The sequence below is a fragment of the Emydura macquarii genome, unplaced genomic scaffold (genome assembly GCF_026122565.2).
Source record: "Emydura macquarii macquarii isolate MOO-44397 ecotype Brisbane River unplaced genomic scaffold, CSIRO-AGI_Emac_v2 contig_1363, whole genome shotgun sequence".
In the NCBI taxonomy this organism is placed as follows: domain Eukaryota; kingdom Metazoa; phylum Chordata; order Testudines; family Chelidae; genus Emydura; species Emydura macquarii.
The window spans coordinates 8609833-8624548 of NW_027131500.1; the positions used below are offsets into that span (position 1 = coordinate 8609833).

The 14716-nt window shown below is 42.9% G+C and overlaps 1 long non-coding RNA gene across 2 annotated transcripts in view; it reads left to right on the top strand.

The window, feature by feature from the left end:
* Positions 1 to 6289: 6289 nt before the first annotated feature.
* The window catches only part of LOC137155449 (uncharacterized), a 50410-nt gene continuing 41983 nt past the window's right edge, over positions 6290 to 14716 (top strand). For both annotated transcript variants that reach the window (XR_010920466.1, XR_010920467.1), the window contains exon 1: positions 6290 to 7767. This is a non-coding gene — a long non-coding RNA (uncharacterized lncRNA). The remainder of the gene's footprint in view (positions 7768 to 14716) is intronic.

The window sequence follows — 14716 nt, forward strand, 5'->3', positions numbered from 1 at the left end:
ATTTAAAGGTGCTACATATTTTAGTTGACATATGAAGGCAACGAAGTATTCATGTAAGATTGTAAATGATATGATTACAATATTATATACATTATTTATCCAAGGAAATTAAGTAACTCTCATCATTTATTACACGCTTCGAAATAAATACGTTTTCTCTTTCATACAATATTTAGAAGACCTGATAGACAGCACTGTGCGAAAAAGTAGTGACCTCTAAAAGGGTAGCAATATTTCACAATGTAATATCTCAGTATTTAAATATATATATATATATATATATAAACATGATGCGTTTAAGTTCATGAGCACTAAAGGTGTTTAAAACCTTTACATTTCTGTTGTTTTCCTTACACACGGCTTAAAACAGGTAGCGTGATTATTTTATTTTATTTGATTATACATTTTTTGCAAGCCTAGATTTTCCTGAAGAGAATTCTGACACCTGTTATAAACCCCAAAACAGGACATCATAATGTAAATGCTTTCTACCCTGCAGCTATGCGTTTTAAAACTGCACAAATTATATTCAGATTAAAAACAATGGACTAACACACATACACACACACAAAGTAAAGATTGTGAATCCATCTTTGGGTATGCTGAAACACATAAAGGATCCGATTCTGCACGCCATACCGTGCAAGATGGGAATTTTGCGACTTCAGTAGGGGGTCAGGGATAGATCAGCCCGTTTAAGAAATCGATGTAGTCCCTTAAAATTAGTTTAATATAGGGAGATCTATGTTTAATTATCTCTGTTTTACTTCCTGTGACGGGCATGAGAGAAAATGAAAATGAAAAAGAGAGAGAGTGCTTGAAAATTACAAGGGTTGCGCCTCTTATTAGGGTAATTTGTAAATTATTAGAGAATTTTTTAAAATGTGTATTATTAACATTATTGTTTTCTTACTTGGATTCATGTCACAATAGAAATGTTTCTTTGCCTAATTTTCAAAGGGTTTTACCTGAAGAACATAATGAATTCATGTCAATATGTATCGTATAAATCTGCTTTTGCACATTTTTCTTAATCGCTCCTTTGAGTCATTGGTGTAGTCTAGTGTAATAGATTTGACCCATTATTCTATGAATTGTTGCTCTGAAGATGTGTCACTGGCAGCTAGATGAATACCTCAGCACTTTCATGCGCAGCTGTTATATTGCAGAATATCAATTATATCAATACTATCTAGATATAGACATGAAAATACTCGTAAGAATATTGTAAAATATACGGTTTTTTAGAAGTGTAGTTGCTCAGTGAGGGGTGGGGCTGCTTTTGGTTTGTTTGTTTCCACACCAAAATGGCACAGTCCAAATTGGGAACAAATGCCTTGCAGAATTCCCCCCACCCCACTTCCAGGGAGAAAACTTCTTTGAATTTACAATAGGAGGGTTTTTTTAAAAAAGAAAAATGCCTGATTTCTGGTTTTATTTGTGGTTTTCTTTGAACCCCCTTCTTTTAAAGATGATTAAATGAATGTATTGGGGGGGATTTTTATTTTTTTTTAAATATGTAAAATAAGTCAATATATAAAATGTGCTGCTGGTATGGGACCTGGTATGCCAATTTTCAGCCCGGAGCAAATTTTTATGAGTTATAAACCCCTGGAAAATAAGTGTTTTTAATGGAAACACTGACAGATTCTGAAGTGAGCACCACCATAATAAAACATACATTTCAGCTTCTTTGGACCACCAATACAGACATGCATGTGTGATCTGGCTGCCTGATTAAGTAGCTTGATTAGAACTTCCCCTCACCCCCCACCCCATTGAGGAATGTATAATGTTCACACCAAACTCCACTGCAGATCCAATTGTGTAATACACTGGGCTGCAAACCGTTACATACCCTCTTGACGTGAATGGGTCTGTCTCGGAGAGGTAAGCATTACTCACCGGAGTAAGGGTTTGCAGGCTCAGCACCCAATATGAATCCGATTACCGTGTCTATCGGGCTGTGAAAAGAAATCAGCCAAAAACATTCAATAGCAGTGAAACTCTTATTAGCAGAGCGGCTTTGCGTCTAATTTTGGCCTCTCTGTTCTCATTGATTTTTGAGTTTGCTCCCAGACAGTTACATTCATGTTTTAATGGCCACGTTATCCAGACTTCAGTTACCTTCGTTTAAATATGATCTTGGATTTATTCCGATCTTGATTTCGGGCTGGAGCCTGCCTTTGCAGTCAATGGGAGGTCGTGTCTTTTGAGGCCTGCAGGATCGGATCCTTTCATAGCTGGAAACCGTGCTGCTGCCTTTAATGTTTTGGGAGGGAAAGAGGTGGGCCGTTGCAAGCCAACTTTTGCCTCACTATAAAATCTCTCAGACATGTGTCTAGCGCATATAATTGTACGGCGAGCGTAGACACACCACACAAACAGCGACTCTTCTCAGAGGCCGCTCCAGGAAAAAAGTTGCACTTCAAAGGTCTTGGGGAAAGTTGTGTATCTTTCCAGTCCCTGACGTAACTTCAGATACAGGCGCACAACCATGTGTTTAGCTCAAGATAAGGGGGAAAGGAACCTCATTCAGGGGCTGATCCTGCTTTCCCTGGCTCCAGCGGGAGAGTTGAGCGCATCGGCATGGAAGAATTTCAACAGGATGCCCTGCCTACAGTAACCGGGAGCGGAGCTGCACGGAAGAGCGGCCAGCACGGCCTGGCCTGGCCGGGCAATGGCATCTCCTGGCTCAGATCGCTTGCGTGTGCTAAATGCAGAAGCCCTCTGCGTGACTTCCCTTTAAAATATTGTTATAACACGAGTGGCATCAAGTACAGAGCCCTCACCCCTGACAGACGCACTGAAAACACAGCTTATGGGTCTAAAACGTAGGGAATTAAATAATTCGGTTTCTTCCCCTTCTCCCGCCCCCCCGCACTGACGCGCCCATGCAGGCTACTTTTGCAATGCTCCGTTAGCACGTTTCGATGAAAGTGAACCTCTTGAGCTGGTGACTGTCTTTTACCACCGCTGGTGCCTTTGAGTTCGCTTCGGCTGCCATTGATTAGTCTGTGTTTGAAAGTCAGCCGCGCACAGAAAAAAATGCTACCCACGAACGTAGCTATTGTTTGACTGATTCCCTTCCCCTGGCGTGAAACGTCGTTTTGACCTTCTCTTCTCCATGATCAGTGTGGGGAAGCTGGGCGCTTTTCCATGTGGCTCCGGGCGGCACAAGCAAGACTGGACCAGCCAAGAAAGCGGCAAGAACCATGAATGTGCTTCCCAAGAATGCAAGGGCAGATATTCTAAGGTGTCAAGGGAGGGCGGTGAAGCTGTTCTCCTCCTCACCCGCATTTTTGGGTGTCCACCGCTTGACTTGGTTGGGACTCCAGTGCTTCCATTCCCATAACCTGTCTGAACGCGGCAGCAGACTGCAGGGCAGTAAGAGTAATGTTATCTCCGAAACATAATGCTAATAAATGTGTTCATATGTTGGACATTCTCCTGGCCTGTTTTATAGGGTTTCACGGGTGGTGTTTTAATGGGCTGGGTCATTGAGACTGATGCTAGCAAGGTTATTAGGATTAAGTAACCTAATGAATCGTGTGACCATTAGCGGGTTTTGAAAGGTTGTTTTCCATGTAACGTGGTTTTGTGTCTCTTAACATGGGCAATTATTTTTAACTATACCTGAATAAGGGCTGGGGGTAGAAATCTGTTCCTTTAAACTGAGTCTCTTATGCACAGAAATGGGTTTACTGAGGTATGGGTAGCAGCTAAAGAAAGAGACAGAAGACTATTTTAAAAATCTTTCGAATTACCCAGAATTGCTCGTTGATCCAGAAATCTTGTCTTGGTCTCCGTGATATTTTAAAAAGCAAAAGTCTCTTGTGTCTGTTTCAATTTGCTCGACATAGATATAGATAGAAATGTTATTTGGTGAAACTAGCGTTATTTAGGCAAACCGATCACACACAAACCCACACAACGAGGAACTAACCGATTTTTTTGTACTAACGGCGTTTACAAAAAAAAATCTGAGTGACTTTTTTTTTTAAAGAGTTTATTTTTATTTTACAGAATGAAACAGGTAAGCAACATTGGATTTGCTTTTTAACTGCTTGCATTGCTTATCTTCTTCACACTAGAAGCGCTTTAATATCTAACTACATTTTTGTTACTTTAGGAAGGAGAGACCAAGGTTTTGGTTTTGTGCAATCACAAGCTCTGGTAAATTTAGCGGAAACAAAGTATCGTTATAATGCAGAAAAGATCAGAGACTAAGACCTCAGCGTACATGAACAGGCCTGTAGCTCTCTAGGTTAGATAAAATACATCCGCTTGCAGTGGGGAGTGTTCAATCGCAGGTTTGTCAGACTATAATTGCTCAAAAATTGGAAAACCCACCGATTTCTTTGACTGACTGGGAACTACATTTCTTAGTTTTTCATACGCAATTGCTACTGGACAGTCAGGGAAAAACAAACAGAGGGAAAGAGCTGTACAAAGGCCTCAGCTCTGAGACACGCAGTCATTGTATTTGGATTCTGAATTGATGAGACACCAATGAAGTGAAGTTTCTCTCCTGCAGCTCCAGCTGGACCTTGGTTTGCTGTACTCTGTGCACACCGCATGCTGCCTGCCTGCCCTCTCTCTACCGCTCCGTGCAAGGCTCAAAGGACCCAGCAGGTTGACTTGCGTGAACTCGGGCGCCATCCACTGTCCTCTTTCTATTGGGAAAACTAGGCAAGGGAAACCGTTTGGCAACAGGATTCAGATTAAAACCGTGGGGAAATTTGCCATTAATTGCCCTCCGGAGAGAGAGTTTCACTGTAATTATAATTTATAGATTGTAATAATCACTCGGGGTGAGCATATCTGTGATGCAAATCTCTGTTTAATTGAAACAGTGTTAATGGCTAATGCAATGAGATCAGATTTGAAATATTTGTCGGGTGTTTATATTTCGCACTGTTCTCACTTTTTAAATACATGTACTTTCAAAAAGCAAATAGTTGACAGAGGATGACCGGAGAGTGGCTAGACAGGGGGAGGAAAGGTGATAAATCACTGATTTGGGCACACACACGTGTACCGGGTTTTATTTCTTTTGTTCTAAGAAGAACTGGCGTTTATCCATTTTCCTTCGTGATGATTTCGGTGTGATTTCAGGGTTGGGTAGTATTTTTTTCTCCTCCATTTGGAAGGACACATTTGTCTTGCCTGTCCGGACGTAAATACCAAATGATCTAAAGGGTTAGAGATGCAATGAAGTGAATGTATTTATTTTTACATGGGAACGTCTTACCTAACCTCTTAGAATGTTTAGGCACTTGGGGCCTGATCCAGAGTCCAGTGAAACCTTTGGGTGTCTTCCCATTGACCTCAACGGGCTTTGGATCAGGCCCACATCGAATTGCCATCCAAACTTAAAGCGAAGCGTTCAAAGCGCGCGGAAAGGAAACGAGTCGGTAACAAGGCAATCTGACACTTCGGAACAAGGAAAGGAGAAGCAATTCTTGACAGAGGTACAGAAGCACGGACATGGAAGGATGGGCTGGGAGCGAGGGACTCAGCCTCAGAAACCAAGGCTCATGGGGTTTGTAGCACCAAATACAACTAGCTGTTCGGAACCAAGTCATTGGGCTTTGTCACGTTTGTGGAAAAGTTGCTGTTTCCACGTGAATTACAAATCAAAGAACTCTTAATTACCGTGGGAGAGTCCAGACCTAGAGAGCACAGTGGGTATCAGTGGTTTAAAGATGTCAGTCACATAACTTTATATAAACAGATTAATCACGCCCACGGAAACTTCATTTAGAAGCATAAGGTTTATTACTAAATACACAAAAAACCGCCTTCTTCTTCTCTTTCTCTCGCCCTTTCTAATGACATAACACTGGAGTTGTAATGAAGATGAATATGCTGTTTCCACAAACTGATGGCATATTTTCCAGATATAAAATGATATAATTGCACAAAACACCAGCCTCAAACCAAAATACACGTTTTCCGCCAAAAAGAGTACATAATTATGTGGTTCAGCTGCAGCCCACACTCAATGTCCATCAATACAGAAGAAAAATCTTTAGCCTTAAAGAATGTATTGTGACGAGGTTTCATGGCCATTTCACTCAGTGCCGTCATGATCTGATCATCGATTTCACCCTGACACTCAAAGCAGTTCCAGTTCAGCTAGAATTTGTAATCGGGCTTTTGCCGTGTTTGCTTTCAAGTCTAACCAGCGATCCACTGCCACTAATGGGCAACTTCTTTGTTCCACGATCGCTGGCAATAAATTGAAGTTTTTCTACTACCTCTAACACGGCGTAAAAATCAATGAGCATATTTCCCACCATCTGATCCGGATTCCTCCGGGTAGGGAAGGAACTAGGTCTGGGTGTCTGCTTCTGCATGGCTATTCCCAGGAGCTGCTTGCGGTCATGAGTTCCGAGCGCCGGATAGTTCGGAATCATTTCCTTCTGGACGGTGGTTTTAATTAAATGTCTGCAACCTGGAGCTTGGGCTTCTGCTATACTGCAATGAAGCAGAAAGTTAAAAGCCCGCTAGCTTAATAACGTGTAGTGTATTGTTAGTGTAAAAAATCCGGAGCTGTATTCATACCGATCCCCTGAAAAAATAGGATTCCTTTGTCTTCCCCCCTTCTCCGGACCTGTGTGCTGTCTCGGCAAACTGTGCATTTCACAGAGTTGTTTCCGGGATATTCATATTCGAATTCCTGATCCCGCCAAACTGTCTTCACCTCCCGAAAATGATCACACCTGCAGCTTTCGCTAGATCCGGGTCAGGATTCTTGGAAAATCCTACTCATTGGCAGGAGTCATTCGTCAGTGCACAGACCAGCTCAGATTTCGTTTCCTCTGGTCTCACTCACAATGCAAAACCATAGCGTGGAAAGCAGCCCTTTAATGGTCGGTATCACACCTTAGCATTGGCATGCTTGCGCCTACCATGGCCCTCAGCTTCACCTTTCCCCCCTCGGCATCCCGCAGGCGAGGAAGGAGCAAGGTGTCTGTCTGCAAGTGGGAAGGGATGCTTCGACCTGCCTGTCTTGCCCACGTTAACCTCCACTTCCCCATACTATTCCAAACTCAGATCACTCTTCACACCCGGTTGGGAGTTCAGGCCATCGAAACCGCTTACTGCTTCCAGCCATACAGGTGCCTCCCTGCGGTGCGTCACCCAGCCCAGCGCCTGTTTCATTCCCGATTAATAAGACCCGGCCGGGGGAGGTCTGGATTTTAGCACCTGGCCAGCACTGAGCAAGTAATCGCCTCGCCGCTGGAAATTCCTCAGCTTCAGTTCACACGTCGGGCCTATTTCGGTTACCGCTCGTGGCTGGGTACATCCTTTTCGGAAACAGCGCCCTGTTTCAGATTTCAGATGCCAGGCACTTGGCATTAACAGGCAGGTCTGGGTCAGGTCCCGCGCGCAGTCAGCACCTCTGTGCCAGCAGCAGTTGCAGGGGATCCTGGGGGGGAAGAGACACAGTGATCAAAGGAGATTTGAAGGCAGCAAACAGTACATGCCGTTTCAAAGCTGCATTGAAACTAACACAGATTGTATTTTATAGGTTTGGTTTATGGTTTTCCTTCATCCGTGAGGGTGAAGCACTGGAAAAGGAACCGGCGTGCTGCAATGAAGCAAGAGCAGCTTTGCCATTCACTTCAATGGAACAGAACAGAGCCCTAGAATGTCCATGTACCTATTCAGCCCAGGAGGTTTTGCAGAGGCCACGTGTATTTTCAACCTTACTGGCTTAGCATCTGAATAGAAAACAATTCAGAAGAGTGTTGGAAGGTGAGATAAACATGACTTCGTTTCTTATTGGCAAAGGGGTTTGGATGAAGCTCGCTGATAAGGGCACTTTCAATGAAAGAGTAGTACAAAATAATTCAATTTTTCAATAATATATAATATTAATCAATATAATAATACAGTATGACCCCAATTATGAATGTGAAATCCTGCCCAATAGAGGATGCTCCATGAATTGCTACTTGCGATGGCTACACTTGTACACATCTCGTCCTACTCATGGATCTTGATATTGAATTGAAACAAGACATTTCACTCTGCAGCAAAATCTCCCTCCCTCTCAGAAGACAGCTTTAGAGCACAAGCACCAGAAGGCTAGAGAGCCAAAGACCTGCCCTCAGTTACACCTGGCGCAATCATATGGCTCCTGCCAGAGCTTCCAGTTGGTTAGCAAGGAGTTGGATTGAAGGCAGATTTAAGAAGGAAGGGTTGGTTTTGTTCTTGTTTGTTTAGGGGGAGGTGGGTGGGAGGGGCGGTTTTGCAGTCCCCACAGTTAGACGCGCAGCATACAGATGAACGAATTCCGATTGTCCACTTTATTTCTGACTGTAATATCAGGTCTGGACCCAAAGCTTTAGGAAAATAGCTTTGAATCTTGGGTTGTTGGCTCCCACTGGAATTTCACCCCGGTGTTCTCAGCAGCGCCCCGCAGAGTTGCACTTTTTAAAAACACGTTTTAAATCTGGCACGAGCAGATAGATGTACAATGCCCAGATAATGGTCCATTCGAGGCTATCCCGGGGCAAATCCTCAGTTGGTATAACTGGTCATAGCTCCCTTGATGTCTGCCTTTTCTCCCTTCCTCATGCACACAATACCCATCCACCCCCACTGCACTCCTCCACATCCACACACACTTTCTCTGGATCATAGTCCTCCACCCATCATCGCCAGAGTGATCTCTAGCTCTGGTCAAAATCCTTCCGTTTGTTAGAAGACTAAAAAACAGAACAAAAAGCCCTATCGATTTGACTTCCTTTGATTTCTTAAAGTTACTAAAAGTGTTCAGCTCCTTTTTTAAACTTTTGTGTGCGTTGGGGAAGTGCTAAAATTGGCCGGTCAGTCAATAATCACTAGAAACACGTGGAGATGCACATTTCTGGTTTATTAGCTATTTTACAGTTAATTAATACTTCATTATTATATGGGTTTATTCATAACAGGGCAAGTGCGTGTGTGAGTGAGAGAGAGAGAATTTTTGGTTATTGTTTTAAGGTTTTAACTTAATAAACACGATTAAAGAGAAGAGCCTACTTCAAAACTTTTCACCGTCATTTCAAAGCATCATTTTGTCAGTACTACCACTGTACAATTTTAAAATATTTTGAAATATTTGTAAGATATACATTCATTGTCAATTCAAAACCACTTATGACAGGAAAGGAAATCTGAACAATATTTAAAAGCACTTTGCATAGCACTCTAGAGCTAAGATTTTCTACATTTGGCTTCATTTTTCCCCCCAGCTCAGTCAGGGGATATACCAAAGTCCTGATCGTAGATTTCTTCCCACTGAGGAAACGTTTTGACTGCACAGAAAATGCAGGATCTGACAAGCCCCTAAAGAACCGGTTATAGGTCTTTCTTAGGATGCTAAAGTCTTTAGGAGCATGCAGAAATTGCACAGTTTGTCTGATTTCACAATGAAGATTTCCACACCTCCCCAGCACACACACACACGGACCATGACAGCAGTAGTAGTGGTTATTCTAATACCTGTAATATGCAAGTGCAATTCACAGTTATCACCTGTCATTCCAAATGCCCATTAACTAAGCTGAGCTAGCTCTCAGCTGCAGTCCTGCTACAAAACATCTTACTCCTATATGCTAGCGATTGCATTTTTATTATTGTTATCGTGCTGAAAAACTCCTTAGCTCTGTCTAGATGAGAAAAGAAGTATATGCCCAATCCTGAAGAATGTCTCCTCTTTAAAGCGCCACAGTTATTAAAACAGAACCAAACCCGAATAGAAAACAGGATTCCACCTGCCTCCCAGCTCCAAACAATCAGTCAGCTCCCACTCCAACCTTCCACGGATTGATGGGAGGATTGCATAAATAGGTCCATATAATTTCTATCTATCTTAGGTACTTATACGGCCCCCATCACCTTAGTATCTGACAGCCTCACAGTCGTAGATGTGTTTGTCCTCACAATACCCCTGTGAAGTAGAAAAATGCTATTATCCTCATTTTATAGACAGGGAACAGAGGTATAAAGAGGTTAAGTGACTTCTCCAAGGTCACACACACAGACTGTAGCAACACTGAACCAGCCTCTCAGTAACATTTTGGGGGAGGGGGGTTGTTCATATTTAAAGTAAACTCACTATTACTAAGGACGGGTTGGAGTAGGGGAAAACCCTCGTCTTGGGCCTGATCCCAAGCCAATGTGGCAGTCTTGCCCTTGACTTCAGTAAGCTTTGGATCAGGGTCTAATTGCACTCTGAGATTCTCTTTAAAGACCATGAAACAAAATCATTGTTAAAGCATAAATAAGCGGGAAATTTCAGCCAAGACCCTTCTGCCCTTAGCCAGACAACTGGCAACCCCCAACCCCAGCCCCTGAAGCCTCTGGGAATTTATGCTTGTTTTACTCTAGCAATTGGTCCAGAGGGAAACTTGTCTCCCTAAAGAGTGCAGGAGAAGGCGATGGACAGTATAACACGTATTCCTGTTCCCAGGGATAACGTTACACAGCTCAATGGAATAGACCCACTTTTTCATTTTCAACCCATCGAACCGCATGTTATTTAAACTTCACAACTTCATATACTTCCTCTCATTGCCTCTTCCCCCCAATACTGGTTTCATATGATATTTGACCTCTGTGAAATCACACTTTTAAATCCTCAGATCGTCCTAGTGAAATGGAATGGGTGCCTAATTGGATGGCACTTGTTATTATAAACCGAATAATTTTGCTTTTCTCATCATTTCGTTATCCATCCATAAAAACCTGTGTAATGAGCGGTAATGCATTGCTTTTCAAAGTGCTAGTGTAACCGGCTGTATTCCATCCATAGAGATATCTGTGTCAATCGGCTAGGTACCACTAAATGAAATCTTACATCTTTTATTTCTTCTTCAAGTCCTAATTATAGAAGATCACATTTCAAATGCAACGTCTCACTTTGCTTCAGGCCTCAACCAGAGACAGTGGAAGGACAGTTATTAAGTTTATCAAATCTTTACTTCATGGTATCCTATACTTAAATATGAATTCCAGTTCTCAGCAGTTTAATTTATTTGTAGAGTCTAAACATATTTATAAACAAACAGGAAGACCTTCGCAAAAGATGAATTCCTCATGAGGACGAACAATTTTTTAAAAAGTGAAATAAAACGTGGATTAAAACGAAACGCAGCATAGATAAATTTTAATAATAATAGAATCTGACGTGTCAGAGGTATTTTTACAGTGAATTTTATCAATTATTATTTAAAGTATCAAATACTTTGGCAACAGTTAGAATAGAAAGAAAGAAAACTTCTCAGCATCTGAGAATTAGAGTGGTAATATAATTTTCTGGGATAAATAACATCAAATCATAGGAACAAACGTTCTGGCTAATCTTCAGATGTTCAGTAAGTATCCAAAAATGCTCCAAATGTTACTTCCGTCAATGCACCCAATCAATCAATCTGTATTTTTATTTTCCGGCTTCTTCTTTTCTGTCATTACAACTTTGGACTTCCAGAAACTACATTCTTTTATGGAAAGGCGAATTTCCACCATTGTCTTTACTGTTAAACGAGAATCACAGACACATGACCTTTGCCATGCTTAGCTCCTGCCTGGGTTATTACTATATTAGACTCTTACCCTTTGAATTATTTTGTAATCAAGTTGGAATCAACCGTTTCCTTATTCCAATTAGTTACATTGTGTGGGACTTTTTAATGCCTGTGAGAGGGCATAAAGTATGCGCATACTGAAGGTATCTTATGATCAGAGATGCTACTTTTTCCTCTAGAAAAATATACAAAATGCGCACTGAAATACGTAGCCTTGTTTCTCGATTGTTGACTGGTGGCTTTGGTCTTAATCATGCTGCCTGAATCCAAGCAACCGGACACATTGTTTGTCATTAGGATGGACTGTTGTTTTGGGAGCCCCGGGGGCCTTCGATAAATCAAGTCTCTGGGCTGAATATTGCTTCAAAACCATATGGTAAAAGGAATAAAAAAAATGAAGCTCCCAGCAATGATAGCACAGCAGACGAGCAGTGACAACGGCCAAAATTCTGCGCATCTCTTTGAAACAGATCACATTTGCAAACGTTTGCAACCCAAATGTTTCTTCTATCTAATCGGGTGCTCAGGAGAGAGAAAGTTAAACTGCAGGCTCAGGACAGGAGCTACTGTGCAGGCCTTTCCCTGCTCCTATTGAAAGCAGAAATCCCATGGAATTCAGCGGGATGATCAGGCCCTCCCGACGTGCTGCGGCATGCTTAGGTGGATTTTAAATGCCTAAATTATAGTAATAAGTGGGGCCAACATGGCTCTAACAATACTTCAGACACTAGTAAGTAGGTACATTAATAAATCACATTTTCCCCGGGGCGCTGATGACGTGCCACGCTGAAGTTATGCACTTTTGAAAGGTGTATTTTTTATTCGGGAATTGTATAGTCTCTTTACAGAACTTTACCGAATACATGAAATGAATGTAGCCAGGTTACCCTCAACGTATGAATGCACTTGGGCCGGATCCAAAGGCTACTGAAGTCACTTGAAAGACTCCACTGGGCTTTGGATCAAGCCTTTTATTGATAGGATTCTGAACCCAAACAAGTGGGGTTTAATTCTGCAAACCACAGATGGCTTGAAGCTGCCAGGATTTTCAAACAGGGTCGTTTTAAACCCTATTGCATTGGAAGGAGGCGCTTTAACGTGAAAAGTCCAATTTAATAAAATACAGAGTTTATATTCACTCAAAACTGCCAGTAAAGTCGGTGGGACCTTCACGTGTATGCAGAACACAGGACTGAGGGTTATTTGTCAGTGAGACAAAGGCAGCTTGGCTATTGATATGATAGGGAGATAAATGGGCTCTCCTTTTCTCAGACTGGGGTGGGGCCCGCTCCTGATCTTCGTATTTAGACAAGACTCCTGTTGAAGTCTGAGTGATGTTTGTCTGAGTAGTGACTGCAGGAAATGGCCCCAACTTATTATAAATGGTAACATGAGAGTAGAGGGATGAATTGGGAACATTTACATTTTTGTAATAGGTAAATGGATTCTGTAATCAGATGATTTCTTGTGCAGTGCATTACACATGAAAATGGTAAATGAATACAACTTTTTACTCTGAATTTTTTGTTTTGGAAAGCATTCTATTTCCACGCCTCGCTAGATGTCATTTGTATGCAAATTATAGTTTGCAAAATTCACAAGAACGTGCTACACAATAGTTGTTTTCAACCCTCTTTTAAACAAGAGCAAACAGACTATTTGCTCCAATGTCTTCATTCACTAGCTTCTTCTACCCCCAATGCTTTCACAAATCCAAACGGAGGAGTGAAAAAAAGTCCTATGTCTATTTTAATAACCTCCCAGAAGATCACAGTGTAAATTTACTAGATCTTCTGTTCCAATCCTGAATTGGACACATAATAAAAGGGAACTTCCTCCCCCCCGAAGATTTCTGACATGAAAAGCCAAGTACAACCACAAAGCAAAGCAGACGGGGCCGGTCAGACCTCCGGAAGGAGGAAATCCCAGGAATTTGTGGTTACAGGCTGTGGTGCGCGTTTGATTCGAAGGGTTTAAAGGAGGTTTTTCACTATGAAAGCTTCGCAAATATTTCAGCTACATACCCCTTAAAAAAGCACTTGGAGCCCAGCTCTGCTCAGCTACGGCCCTCCTAGAGTCAATAAACTGAAATCCCCGGAGCAACCTAGAAAGCAGGGATTCCCGGTAATAACATTGCAGTCCCGACCTGAGCATCTTCTGCGTGTGAAGGAAGGCGATGGGAAAGTGCTTCTCTCTCTCATAACGCTCTCCGAGACCGCCAAGAAAGCAGGTGTGGGGGTCTGGTAATGAGCGAGGGATCCCAGCCCACTCCCGATGCTGCCCGTGCAGGGCGGCGAGACGATTGGAGCGAGTCTTGGAGGCCGGAGAAATGTAACAAGTTCACAGGCAGCCGCGTGTTTGCCTCATTGTTTGAACGTCTGGGCTGGTTGATCTCGGCTCGACCCTGCTCCCATTATAGGCCACGGGAGTTTTGCCACGGATTTCACTGGGATCAGGATCCGGCGCGATGTCTTGACGTTCAGAAGAACATCAAAGCGTGTGTGATAGGCAGTGTGGGACAGAGAAGGACACTCAAAAGCCCCCGCCAGCGGGAGGGTGGAGGGCTCCAGAGACAGTGGTACCATAGCAGGGCTGTTCCCAGGCAGGAGAGAGAGAGAGCTAGAGATCGCTATAATCCCTTCAGCAAAAACACTGGCATTCAATGAGCACAGGGATGTGGGGAGGAAGTGGCCAGTTTCCTTTCTCCAGTGTGCGACACACAAACTAACAGTGAAGACCCAGTGACTGGAGAGGACAGATTATCAACCAGTCACAATCATCACACACGGGGTGACTATTAGCCTGTAGATTTAACCAGTCTCTACCCCGACCTAGTGTTAACCCCCCACCCAGCAGTCAGTAACACCAACCAGTCCCCATTCTAGCATCAGCCCCCAAACTCAACAGTCAGCACCCTCAGCCAGGCTGACTCCAGCACCAACAAGCAGCCAGCCTGCCACACCTCACCAGCTACAGATGCACCCTCTGATAGCCTCTAGCAACCTTATCCACTTAAACCTAGACCTCAGCAAACCCCTCCCCCCATCCCTATCCACCACACCCACCTCCTATCCCTCAGCACCCCCACTCAGAACCAATATATAACCCACAGTTACTGGTCATCACCCATT